General features: G+C 41.1%; 1 protein-coding gene and 1 long non-coding RNA gene across 2 annotated transcripts in view; both read left to right on the top strand.

Annotated features, from left to right (window-relative positions):
* WWTR1 (WW domain containing transcription regulator 1) overlaps positions 1–12333 on the top strand; it is a 73718-nt gene that overhangs the window by 27919 nt on the left and 33466 nt on the right. The window lies entirely within an intron of this gene.
* Positions 8338–9943, top strand: LOC141947330 (uncharacterized). Its single transcript, XR_012630082.1, has 2 exons — positions 8338–8474; positions 9763–9943. It is a non-coding gene; the product is annotated as an uncharacterized LOC141947330 (long non-coding RNA).

Genomic DNA, 12333 nt, shown 5'->3' with positions numbered 1-12333 from the left:
CCTAAGAATAGGCAAATGTCTTCCATTTAAGAGAAGGGAGTTGTAGAAGTTCTTCACACTAAGAATCTAGTAAAGCATGCGTTCGTTGATGTCTATTTTTGGTATAAAATGAAAATGCTGCTGATTTCTGTGAATCTCTCCCGTTCCTCCCTCCTCTGTCAGAAATCACTAGACCACGAGGGAATATGGCATAGCCTGAAACTAACCCAGCCATCTCACAACTGAAGCTGCTCTGGCTGCAGGGTGCTGCCGAAAGGAGGGGCCTGGCCCTGCCCTCGGATTTCCAAACCTCTCGCTCTGTTTCGGTGCGAGTAGCAGCCGGGGGCTGCAGGGTCAGTCGGATCACTCTGTTAATCTAGCTGAAATAATAGTGAGCAAGGTTTGTTCCATAGGTTCAGAAAGGTGAGCGAGGTGTCCATTCATGTCGCCTTGCTGTCTCGTGACTGTTGGGGCTGACACAGGGGGAATGGCCAGAGTGTGCCACGCGCGGTCGGCCACCCATCTCAGCAGTGCTGTGGCCAGGAGACCAGAGATTCTGGTAGCCAGGTGCAGGCTACCTGCTTGCGGTTCTTTCATGCAGTCTGCCAGGATTGAGTTGTGACCTTAAACTGCCTCGTGTATTGTTTGTGATTTAGAACCACAGAAAAATAGATCAGTCTTTAAAACTGGCTTTTGTTTCATTTGCAACAGCCCAAGTGCTCCATGGTCTGCCCCAGAGGCTTGGAAACATCAAGAAGCACCAACACCTTAGTCAAGTCACCTGTGCTAAACAGCAGGAAGGGCACTGCAACTGTCTGATTTTCCTGCTGCAAAGTGCTGTCCCAGAGGAGGACAATCGTACCCATTTGTCAGGTTTACCAGCACTCTGTACCATGTGCCTGCGGCGTGGCCCTGGGCGCGGGCCAGTGCCAGACAAACACTCTGTGTCTGTACGTAGCCAGCCATGCACACACCAACAGTCTAACTCACCCTGGGCAGGTGCTTGGGTGGTACCACCACTATGGATTTTTTAAAAGAACTCATTATTTCTCACATACCTTCTTAGAGGAGATGGGACCCATCTAAAAATAAATGTGTATTCCATTTGTGTGTATGAGAAGGAAGGTAATAGTATTCTTGAGTACCTGGAAGAGAGCCAGACCTATCAACTGTTCTTTATATGATGTTGGAGAGTGTCAGGCTAACGGAGAAGTACTTGTTCTGCAGATAGCATTCATTTTTAATGTGGCTGTTACAGGTGATAAAGCTGCAAGAGTAGGATGTGATAGATGTTGTCTGTGTGGAATGCCATTTTTACTCATTATTTGATAAAAATATGTGAATTACTGTGTCTTCACAAGGTAGTGTAAAGAAAGGCTCTACTCCTTCATCAGTTCATCTGTTCTAGTGCTCATGCTATGAAAATGGATTTTTATTTCCATTTAACTGCATGAAAGGGTGTATCTGCTTGAGACAACCCCATGACTTACACTAACCCCCGCTGCCTCACCTCTGTGATTTCTAAATATGCCAGGCCCTCTCAGGGACAGTTGAAGTCACTGGATGCTGTGTTTTGAACACAAAAGTGATACCTATTTTGTAAGGTCAGAGCCTAGATGGTTTCAGAGTGCTCCCTGAAATTACCGGATACGTCTGAATACGTTGTACTCATGGTCTGTACAATGGGGACAGCCTTGCGAAATGGAATGGAAACCTCCGAAGTTGCACTCTGATGATTTACTCATTATCTTTCAAAGACAGTTTGTTACATCTGTCACTAGAACAGTTTGAGAATTTTGCGGTAAATATGGGATGAAGCAGTGTGCTAGATAAAGAAAATACTTAACAGCATGTCAGTAACTGAGCCTTTGAATAGTCAAATGCACTTGGTAAGTAAAGCTCTGGAAAAATAGTGTGTGGTTATATAATTAACAATGGTGTCACAGTGCACAACCATGAGAGGACCAGAAGAAGCTAACACTGAGTATGTTATTTTGGTTCATTGTATTAAACTTTTCACATTCCTTTTTTTGTGTGTGTAATGTAAACATAAGCTAAAAGAAAAGACTAAGACAACTGCAAACCTAATGAAATTGATGCTTTGTCTGCACAGTCTGGCATGTAAACTGTCTATGCCAGTAAAGGTTTTTCTCTAAACATGTTGTGTGTGGGCTCATGCCAGAGTGGAGCTCATGGTTTTTAACAAGATGTGATTCAGATCATAATTTAACTCAGTCCCATTTCCACTTGTTTGCATTTAACAGAGCTGTAAGCAAGTGACAAGCCATAAAAATTGGGTTATCCTACTGACATTATTGCATGATCTTCAAGCTTTATGTTTGTAAGAGCAGTGACTGTGTCTCGCACGTGTGGAAGGTAGTTGCCACATTGTGGGGACTGTTGCAATCTGCTTAATGAGTCGTAGTTACCAAACGCACAGGTGGGTCGGTGATGTTAGGACACGGTGCTGTAGTTTCTGTAAAGCCTTTCCATGTTATGAGGAGAGGCAGGACTTGGTTCTTGAAATTTTCCAGTCAGTGGTGAGAGAAGCGGAGAAGCAGCATGGCAAAGGAAGAGGAATGCAGCTGCCTGCTGCAGACAGAACAGTGCATTCTCATGCAGTTACTGAACCACGTCCTGCCCCGTTTTTGTGCATGTAATGGCCATGGAGAAGACAGAATGTCTGCAAGGAAATATAAAATATTTGTATGTATACATCACAATATATCCCATACTAAAAGTTCATCTTTTGAAACTAAAGCTACTTGAAGTTGAGAAGTAATTAACCCATTAGTATTTTGTTAATAATTAAGAAGAGTGCTTAATGGAGGATTCTTACAAAGAAGCATTCACAAATTCTCTTTTAATATCCAAGGGAGCACATAGCACATGTATAGTTTTCTTACTAGAGACAATCTAAAATGTTTCTTGCTTGACTTTTTTAATGAACAGTAAATTGCTCCCCCTTTCACGATTAGAAAGGTGGCAGCAATAACTGAAGTGCATCCCGAAGTCTGCAGAGGCAGCAGGCGTTGGCCTAGGGTGACCTTGGCGAGACGTGGGACAGGGACAGCGCTGAGGGCGATAGGCTGTGTCGGGTCTGGGGAGGAAGAATTTTTCTAGTTGTTGTGGCACCCCCCAGCCAGTCCTCCCACGGCTTCCAACAGCTGCCATAAGCTGCTGTAAAATATCGCTTAATTATAGAATTTCCTTGATACTCTTCATCCCCGTCAGAGATTCCTGGCCCCACCCTTGATCAAACTAACCACCTTCAGGCAAGGCGTTTGTGGTGTATTACAGTGGCACTGCTGCTGCTGTGATCCTTTGGGAGCTGCTGGTGCTTCCCGAGGGAACAGGGGGTTTGGAGGTTTCTGAACATGCCGGTAAATGTAACTGTTGTTGGTAAGCATTTAAAAATACTCATTTGTGAGTTAATTTTTTACCCAAAACAGTATTCTTATTTTTCTGTACACAGTGGATCTCACCATTCCCCTACTGAAGTTTCCTAGGAACAGACACTAGGCCTGGAAATCATTTTGAAGTGTGTGAGGGAAATGAGATCAAAGGTTTTCATAAGAGAAAAAGAACATTTTTTTATGCACAGTAATCTTTTTCATCATAATTGTTACACAGGACTAAGTACTTGTGCACATTTTTTTCCATTTACCTTAGAGGGGTAAAATCATACTTCTGAAAGTCACTTCATGGTTTTTGGGGGGGGTGTGTGAATTGGTATCTAGTGACTTACTACTTTTTTTAATAAATTAAGACTGTACTAAGTAGATTTCACTTCCTTAGATTCTAGTGATGGTTTTTGAATTCTTTGTTTAATGACAAAGAATATTGGTTCTGTGGTCTTTCGTTTCGTGCTTATTCACTTGCACAATGTCAGAGATCCAGTGTAGTGGAGGCACTTCACAGCCTTTATCCTGTTCTCTTTTTAGCACGGAACAGTCATGTATTGTCTGTATATACACACAAATACCATTAATTTCTGTGGGAAATGGACACATGCATGTAGGGTGTTTCTAAACCTAAAAATCATTTCCACTTAATTTATATCTTAAGTTCTGCTCACCTGTGACTGCAAGACATAAAGGTCACTTAAAAAAGAATAAGAGAGCTAAGATTTTTAAGAAATTGGTGATACTAGACTTTTACAGATGGACAAGATTCTATGAGGCTAGTGAAGCAGTTCTCAAGAAATACGTTTTAAAAAGTCATGCCTTCACACTCCAGTTGAGTTCATTTAGCATTTGAAAATCTCAAAGTACTATGTAGTTAAACTGGTAGAATGCTAGGTTGGCTTCTCAAAATGTTGATTCCATCTACATTACTGTGAAAAATCAGTGAGTTAATTTTGTTACCTTTACACTTTCTTTTTTAATGCTATATAACTCCACCTGGCAAGGAATAATTGTGACATGAAAAAATGGCAAGTCTTAAATTTCACTTGAAGTGAACTGCAGGTGGAAAAATAGCTTTTACAGTATCTTTAACGATGTCATATTTAGAAAAAAGGCTATAAAATTTATACTGCATGAAGCCTGAAAGAAGCATTTTTTGAAATATTCAACATTTAGTGAAACCCAGGGTGTAGAAAGAGAAATTGTTGTAAATAGCTTTTATGTCAGAACTGTTTTGGAGCATGAAACATACGTATGTATCTGATGTCTCTAACAGTAAGTGAAAACCAAACCATGCTCTTCCAAACTCATCATCTGTGAACAACCTGAATCAGTGATTCCCCGTTGTGCTCCAGTATAACAAATATTGTAAAAAGCTTGACAGAGTTTATAATCCAAGAAAAAGGATCTTTGTTTTGACCACTGAGAATACAAGATGTGCACTGGCTTTTTTTAACCTTTCTGAAGTAATTTAGCAAGAAGCTGACATTTTTGTGTATTTTTTTATTTCTGCTTCTTAAGTCTGCTTCCTTCTCTCCAATCTGCAACACAGCTCACCAAACTCCCACATCTGTTTGGCTGTTTCCCTTTTAGTAGGTAGGATCTTTAAAACGATCTGCACTAAATGCCATCTAAAGCTGATTTTATGCAGTTGTGAAGTCAAACCCTTGTGAAAGCGACTAGAGTGTGAAATAAGTTTAAAAGTACAGCAAAGGAGAAGGTATTTAAGAATTTTGAGGGCACTCACAAGGCAAAGCCATGTAGGATGTTTCTTTCAATGGGAAGAAATGCAAAAAACCTCAAAAAACCTAGCACCTTGTCTGCTTGAGACAAATTATTTGAAGAGAGATCGATCAAGCCAAAGCTTGCTCAAGGGCAGGGGTAGGGGAATTAACTGATAGAGTGCTGTGAAATTGGCTGAGTCAAGTGCATTGCCAGTTCTAAAACAAGAAGTCATTTTGAACTGAACCCGGAGAAACAGAAAGCCAGTGAACTGTTTGCAGTTGGGACTGATGTGGTAAAAGATACTGTTGTATGAAGGTACTGGGAAAGATGAAAGCAGGCGGCTCTATTTGAATACTCTTCTGTGGGAGAGGAAATGAGGGGCTCTCTCAGTGGTGCTTTACTGTCCGCCCTCAGGCAGCTGACAGGAATGTACCAGGCTGATGTGTACAGTAAACAGTCGGCATTTATCCTCTGGTGCAAACAAACATAGGCTAGTAGGTACCGCCAGCATCTTGATTTGTTCTATATACTATTTATTTTCTTGATGTGAATGTACTGGATGAATATTTTCCCAGACCAATAGTTGTTGAATATTTGAATTAGACTGAAGGTTTGAAGTAAATGTAATTTAGAAAATAATTGGAAGGGGTTCACTCTTGATTCTTTTTTCCACAGAAATGGGTTTATGTGTGTTCAGGGGCACGTAGAAATGCACTTCCATTTAGCAATAGCCCTTTGTGTTGTGAGGTAAGTCCTCTAAGCTCCTTTTGTGCGGGGAGTGAGTGCCTGAAGACCTGAGGGGCACAGTATCCTGAACAGACCCCAGCTTGTCTTGGAGAGGAAACAACACAGTAATAGTAATAGTAGTAGTAATAGTGGTAGTGATAGTGCGGGTTCCTTTCATCTCTGCCGTAAGTCACCTTATTAGATTATAAAAGACAGTTGCTGAAAAATAGGTGAGAGCACTTTGCATGTTTAAAGGTAAGCCAGTGCAACCACTTGAACCTACAGTTACCTCCTTATTCAGGGTTCTTTTTAACCCACTTAATTTCATGTATCTGGATTGTAGCGCAGCCCCACAAAGCTGCAGTGCAGCTGAAGGAGGGAGGCAGCAAACTGCCCGGGAGTGCAGGGATGAATGTATAGGGACAGGGAGCTCTTGCGTCAGAGTGGCTGCTGGGGGAGAAGCTGCATGCTGGCTTCTGCCGACGGCCTTCTCTCGGGAAGGCTGACATTTTATCTAGTCCGTGAGGGAATGCGTGATGAGGCCCTGCCTTGACAAATCACTCCAGCTTTTGTACCAAATTGTGCTAAATTGATCCAATATATTCATAATTATTTTGATTAGGTCTGTTTTTAATCTGGATCCCTTTGCTGATTTGAGTCACTCTCCATAGCCTAAACCAGTTGTACTGGCTGAACCGAGGAGGTGGCAGAAGGTGGGAATGGGCAAGGTGCAGACCTGACTGGGCATTGTTTGGCCTCACGAAGTGAACTGCAGGAGAGGGGATAACTTTAAACTCTGCTGAACCTTTTATGTGTGGAAGGGCTGAATGCTTAGCACCCTTCTGGGTCAGGCCCCAACACAGATGAAGGCATTGACGGACATGAACGTGACGTTTTCTTTGTTATTTCTGCTAGCTGTCTGCTTGGACCGTGCTGAACTGGTGGTGACAGTGAAGGCGGGCTGCTTGTGCGAGTCCTGGTCTCACAGGGGTCTCGGGCCAGCTGACTAGCTATACTAATGGTTGCTTTCATCAGGATCAGCGAGAGGGCCAAAATTACTGGCTCCTGGTTGGGAGAAAACCCTCCTTGCCTGGTGAGAGGGACCCCCTGAGAGCGTGGCCAAGGCCACTGGCAGGGCGGGAGGGGGACACTTGTTCCTGCAGTTACTGGGAGCATCTCTGGTCTGTGTCAAGAGATTGTTTTACACCAGCATGTTTTAAGTAAGTTTCTAAGGCACTAAAAGCTTGTACACCATTTCCCTTTTGCTGCTAGATCCTGCATGATAATGGTTACTGAAATGCTGTGTGGCTTGGCTCTGGCTGTAGTTTTACCAGAAATTGCACTGCAGTGCCATGAGCAAGCTCACACAATAGACTGGGATGTTGTAGCCCCAAGATAATTTTCTTAAATTTAAAAAACTTTCCATCTGTATAAAAGTGTTTCTGCCACATCATGCAGTGTCAAAGCACTGTGAGTGGACTCTTACTTGAGACAAGCTTCCTTTTTGTCCTTTTTTGTTTACAAGGAACAGAGGGACAGGGAGAAAAAGTTGGGCAATGCTTTGGCTGTGCTTGTGGAGATGTAAACAGATTTCCCAATGTTTAGCGATGGCGATGTAGCCAGAAGCGGGGGACTGGACGCGCTCCAGTGCAGTGTGAGCTGTGGCGTTTGGAGCAGTTAATGAGTCAGAACATGAGGGCTGGTGCTGTGCGTGAGTCACCAGCTTCCCACTTGCCCTGAAGCAGCTTTACTTTGATGTGGCTGACTCGCAAAATCCGCTCTCTGGGTCCCTGTGACAAAGCCCTGATAAAGGACCCCGTACAAGTACTACCATGTGAGCCAAACTCCAAGTTTGTGTTATTTCAGGTGAGAGCTCACTGACGGAATAATGTATTTCAAATCAGTTCTTTCTCCTCAATTCCCCTTAAACCTTTTTAGATGAGTAGATCTGAATTTCCTAATACTAGAAAAAAAAAATACGGTCTGAAAATAGAATGCACTGAGATACATTTGTTGTTGGAGTTAGTACAAGTAGAAAGAGAATTTGTATACTTCATGCTGCTGCTTGCTAATTTAAACTAACTGAGCTGTCTTGGCAAAGCTGCGGTGGAAGTCAGGGATTAGAGCCTAGCAGTTGAAAAATGCAGTACACAGCAGTAGCACAAATTTCAAAGTGGGAAGCAGACACCCAGACAGGAAGCGTTTAACAAAAGCCTAAGATACAACAGGTGAAAGGGGATCAAAAGTCCTAAGAAAATACTGAGTTGTTTAGATCCAAGTTTTGCTTTCATTTTTCTCTGATGAGGGGCCACCATGAGGATACAATTTACCACTGACTGAGCTTGTGTATTGTAGGACTTTATGGGTGTGAGTGCGGTGATTTGGGCAGCTTGGGGGGCAGCGTTTGTAACACCGTGTTCTGTGTCATATTTGACAGATACTTGGTGTACCTCATTTGAGCTGTAAAAATTTAACTTTCCCTGATTTCAGTGGGAACACTGAAACTTCTTGTTTGCCTGTGAAGACCCCCCATCAGTCTCATCTGCGATGCAGAAATAGAAGTTAAAATTGAATGTCTCTTCTTTCCTACCCTGCTTACTTATGAATGAAGACTTTGTTGAGAAGTGGCCTGCTCAGGTACCAGGATTTATAATAATAAGAAATGCAAAGGTTGCTTCTGAAAAACTTGAAAGTGGGAATTTGAATATGTATTTTGGCGCTACTTTGTCATGTATTTGTATATTCCTCAAATAAGAATCTTATAAAAGCAGTCTTAAAAGTTCGTTACATTTCTACATAGCAGTTCTCTCTACTTCGTAGTGAAGCTTCAATATTATTAAGCTTCAATATTATCAAGCTAATATTAGGTGAGATATCTTTAAAGTTTGGGACTCCTTCTCTTCGGATTCATACACATGTAATGGAGACGCTTATCTTCAAAATTTATAGCAAAGAACTGTTTCGCTAATTCTCTCCCAAACTCTTGGGCTGTCTCTGGATGATGTGTGTAGATGGTGAACAGAAAATGGCATGCAATAAAAGAGGTAATAATTGATATATAATAATAGTAGAATATAATAATAATAAAAGAGCAAGTAATTAGAGATCTAGATCACTCATAAAATTAGTCTTTTTCAGAATTGTTCTGACATGGAGTTTTAGCTTCATCGTTGGTTGAGCAATCACTATAGTAATACTTGTTACAGAAAGTGTATTTAAATGTGATCAGTGCTTTTTATTCATATACATTTTTAAACAAAAATATGTTATCCTTTCATCCCCTAATTTCCTCTCCCCCTGCGTTTTAGGGGAAAAAGAAAAGTAAAAATGACAAGGGAAATCAAAAAATATTACTTACATAACTTTGGAGCTATTTTATGAAAAACTTCTGAGAATGAAAATGTTATCATTTGCAGAAAATTATGCAAAGATTAAAAGCATAAACTATCAATTATAGAAAAATACTTTTTTCTTAAGGGAAGTGGAATCTTACAACTTACAGAAACAGAATATAGCTCTTAGGACTGAGTGAAAGAAAGATGTTTTTGTGGTATTTATTAAGTATTAATTTGGACAGATTTAGTGTAACAGGTTATCTTTCTGTATAGATGCTGCTACACCAGAATGAAGTGATTTATAACAATATCATTCCACTGATGAAGTGGGTAAAACTAGCATACAAGTCAGTGCCTTAGGGGACATAGACCAGGGGTTTAACACAGTGACACCTAATTGTCTGGGTAATCCTGAAAATTAAATGCTTAATCTTTGTCTAGTACCAGTGTAAAGCTCAGATGTTGGGAGAAGGAAGACAGTGAAATTCTTAACAAGTGGGTCACCCATGTAGTACAGTTCAGCAGTGAAGGCAGGATCTCTGGCCTGTTACTTGCCTTTGTCTGAAGCTTTGTTTTCTGTCTCGTTGTAGGCTATGCGATGTATGCCAAGAAAAAAAATCCTCCTGGGATTAGTAGTTCTGGAAATAATAAGGAACAGATGGATTGATACAATCCCAGATAAGGATATTTAGGGGCTCTCTCCATAGTGTTTTTCTTTCGTGTGTACAGATACACATTTCGGAGCTGAATAAATGGTCTTCATTGCAATGAAATGTCACATGTATGAGCGAAATTATTTTTTTCCAGGGTTGAAATAGTGGTAAAGGGTGTAGTTTCACAATCAGAAATGCTGCTCTTTGCCACTAAGGCTCTGAATTGCCTCTCCCACCCTTGTGCAGCCATACAGCTGGTTGGGTGAGAGTCCAGCAAAAACAGAATTGTCAAAACAGAGAAGAAATTCGTATTAGGCATAAGGGTTTGATCAGCCTGATCTGTCAGGCTGCACAGCTGCGGGATCGCCACTGTCAGCCCAGGAGAAGGGATGAGAACACGTGGCCGGGGACGTGGGGCTCTCAGCAGCCGCGTGGACTGGGGTTGTCCTCAGCCAGGCGTCAGATCGCAGCTTCAGTCTGACTTACCCTGACATTGGCCTGTATCGTCCTTTTCAAACACACCCCAGTCCTACGGACAGGCCAGAGGTAACTGCTGCTCTTGCTGCCCGCTGTGACTGCACCCGGCGGGGCTGCCGGACACGCTGTGCGGCGCTGAGCGTTTGCAGCGGGGTGGGGATGCAGCCACCTGTCATGAGGTGATGTGGGCTGGTAACTGCCTTTGAATCCATTTTAATGAAGAAGGTCCTGAATTTTAGGACAGTATTCTGCCTTTTAGTGATTGAAATCCACCTGTAATGTTTAATGTTTTACCCACTGGCCTTTAAGAAAAAAGAGGCTGTTCTGAATTTAATTTTGCCAGCTCTGATACCCAGGAGGCTATAAGAATCTGAAAAAAAGGCTCATTTCTGTCAGTGCTACATTTTCTTTTATTCTCCTGTATAAATAAAAAGATACTGGGCCAAAATCTGCTATCCCAGTATAAATAAAATACATTTCAAGTGGAATGAACCAGTACCTGTTTCTGCAAAGGCTTAACATAACCATTTCGATATCTATGTTAGAAGTAAGGGGGGGGGGGGGGAGATTTACATGAACAATGGAAATCAGGATGGGGGGGAGGCTTCTCTGCCCTGAAACCACACCCTTTATTTTAGAATCGTAGTCTGATTTTAGGGAATTGTTGGGTTTTCAATTCTACTATCTTGTTAAATAAGCATTGTCTAATGTTTAGCAGCCCTTTCTTTAATAACTGGATCAAACCAAATTGGTTTAGTGGTCATAGTAATAAATTCTAGTGGGAACCAGCCACTACTTGATCTTGAATCATAATATCAGTGCCATATTTGAGGTTCTGTTTCAGACACTCTGTCTGCATGTTTTTTAATGAAGAAGATATGTTTGTACACTGCCAGGATGGCAGCAAGGAGGATAAGCAAGGCCACTGGTAGATCCTGGCTGTGGCTGCTGAGAAGTTACTATGTTTACACAGAAAATTCCTGTGTTTTAAGTGCAGCTGGATTCTTTAAGAGCTATGATCTTTAAGTTTTTTGATCAATTTTTCAGTTCTTTTGTAAGTTAAAAGAGCATTCCTTAATGGTCGTCATTGCCCTGCTTCTCTCATGTGTAATTAAAGTACAGATTGTTTTCTCTGCAAAAAGGATAGAAGAGACTTTGAACAAAAGCGGTGTTAGTTTTCAGCTACAGTGTCGTGACTGGTTGCTTTGCATAGCGACTTGCAGAACATTTTTCTCTTTTCTTATGAGGACTTTTATGTGAGAAGAGGCTTTATGAATTTATTAAAACTTGATGGAATATTTTTAATTTGCAACTCTTGTTTCAAATGAAAAATGAGAAAATCTGCAAGGCAATATAGATACCTCCTAGAAAGATACTAGCTTAGAAACTACTTCCTTGTTTACTGATTCTAGATTATGTGTTTCTTTGTGTTTCGTGCTGGCTTAATGCTGCCTGCCTCACTGTGTCGGTAACTAAGAAAAGACACATACTTCAGGGAAAGCAAATGGCAGAGCTCTTCCTTGTAATCCTTTGCAGGCAGGACATTTTAAGTGGGCATATTTTAAAACAACAAGAAAGGGATGGAGAATTGTCTCATGGTACAATGTGGAATTTTCAGCTCATTTCAGCCTAATTTGGTGATCAGAAAGCAAGTGTTTCAACAGGAGGCTTTATGCCAGATGCGTTTCTGAAAGAGTAACTATTGCTTGACTCTCTAGCTTTTAAAGTATATTGAGGATAATATTAACGTAGTACTACTATTCTTAAAGTTTTTTTCAAAGTCATTATTTGGACAAGATTTTGCGGAGCTGATGATAATGTTTATTGTCAGCACTATATAAACTGTACTGCTGAAGAATATTTTTATTTACTTCTGCTACTAAACCCTATATGATTTAAAATTTTTTAGTTTCAATAAAATAAGCCCAATGACCCTGTATTAAAAGTGTGAGACAAAAAAATTCATAGTTACTGTAATAGACTGCCAACTGCAACCAAGCAGTCCTGCTACCATGCTCTCCCCTAAATATC

The sequence above is a fragment of the Strix uralensis genome, chromosome 9 (assembly GCF_047716275.1).
Source record: "Strix uralensis isolate ZFMK-TIS-50842 chromosome 9, bStrUra1, whole genome shotgun sequence".
Lineage (NCBI taxonomy): Eukaryota > Metazoa > Chordata > Aves > Strigiformes > Strigidae > Strix > Strix uralensis.
Note: the sequence above shows the minus strand (reverse complement) of the source record. Positions and strands in the feature narration are given on the sequence as shown.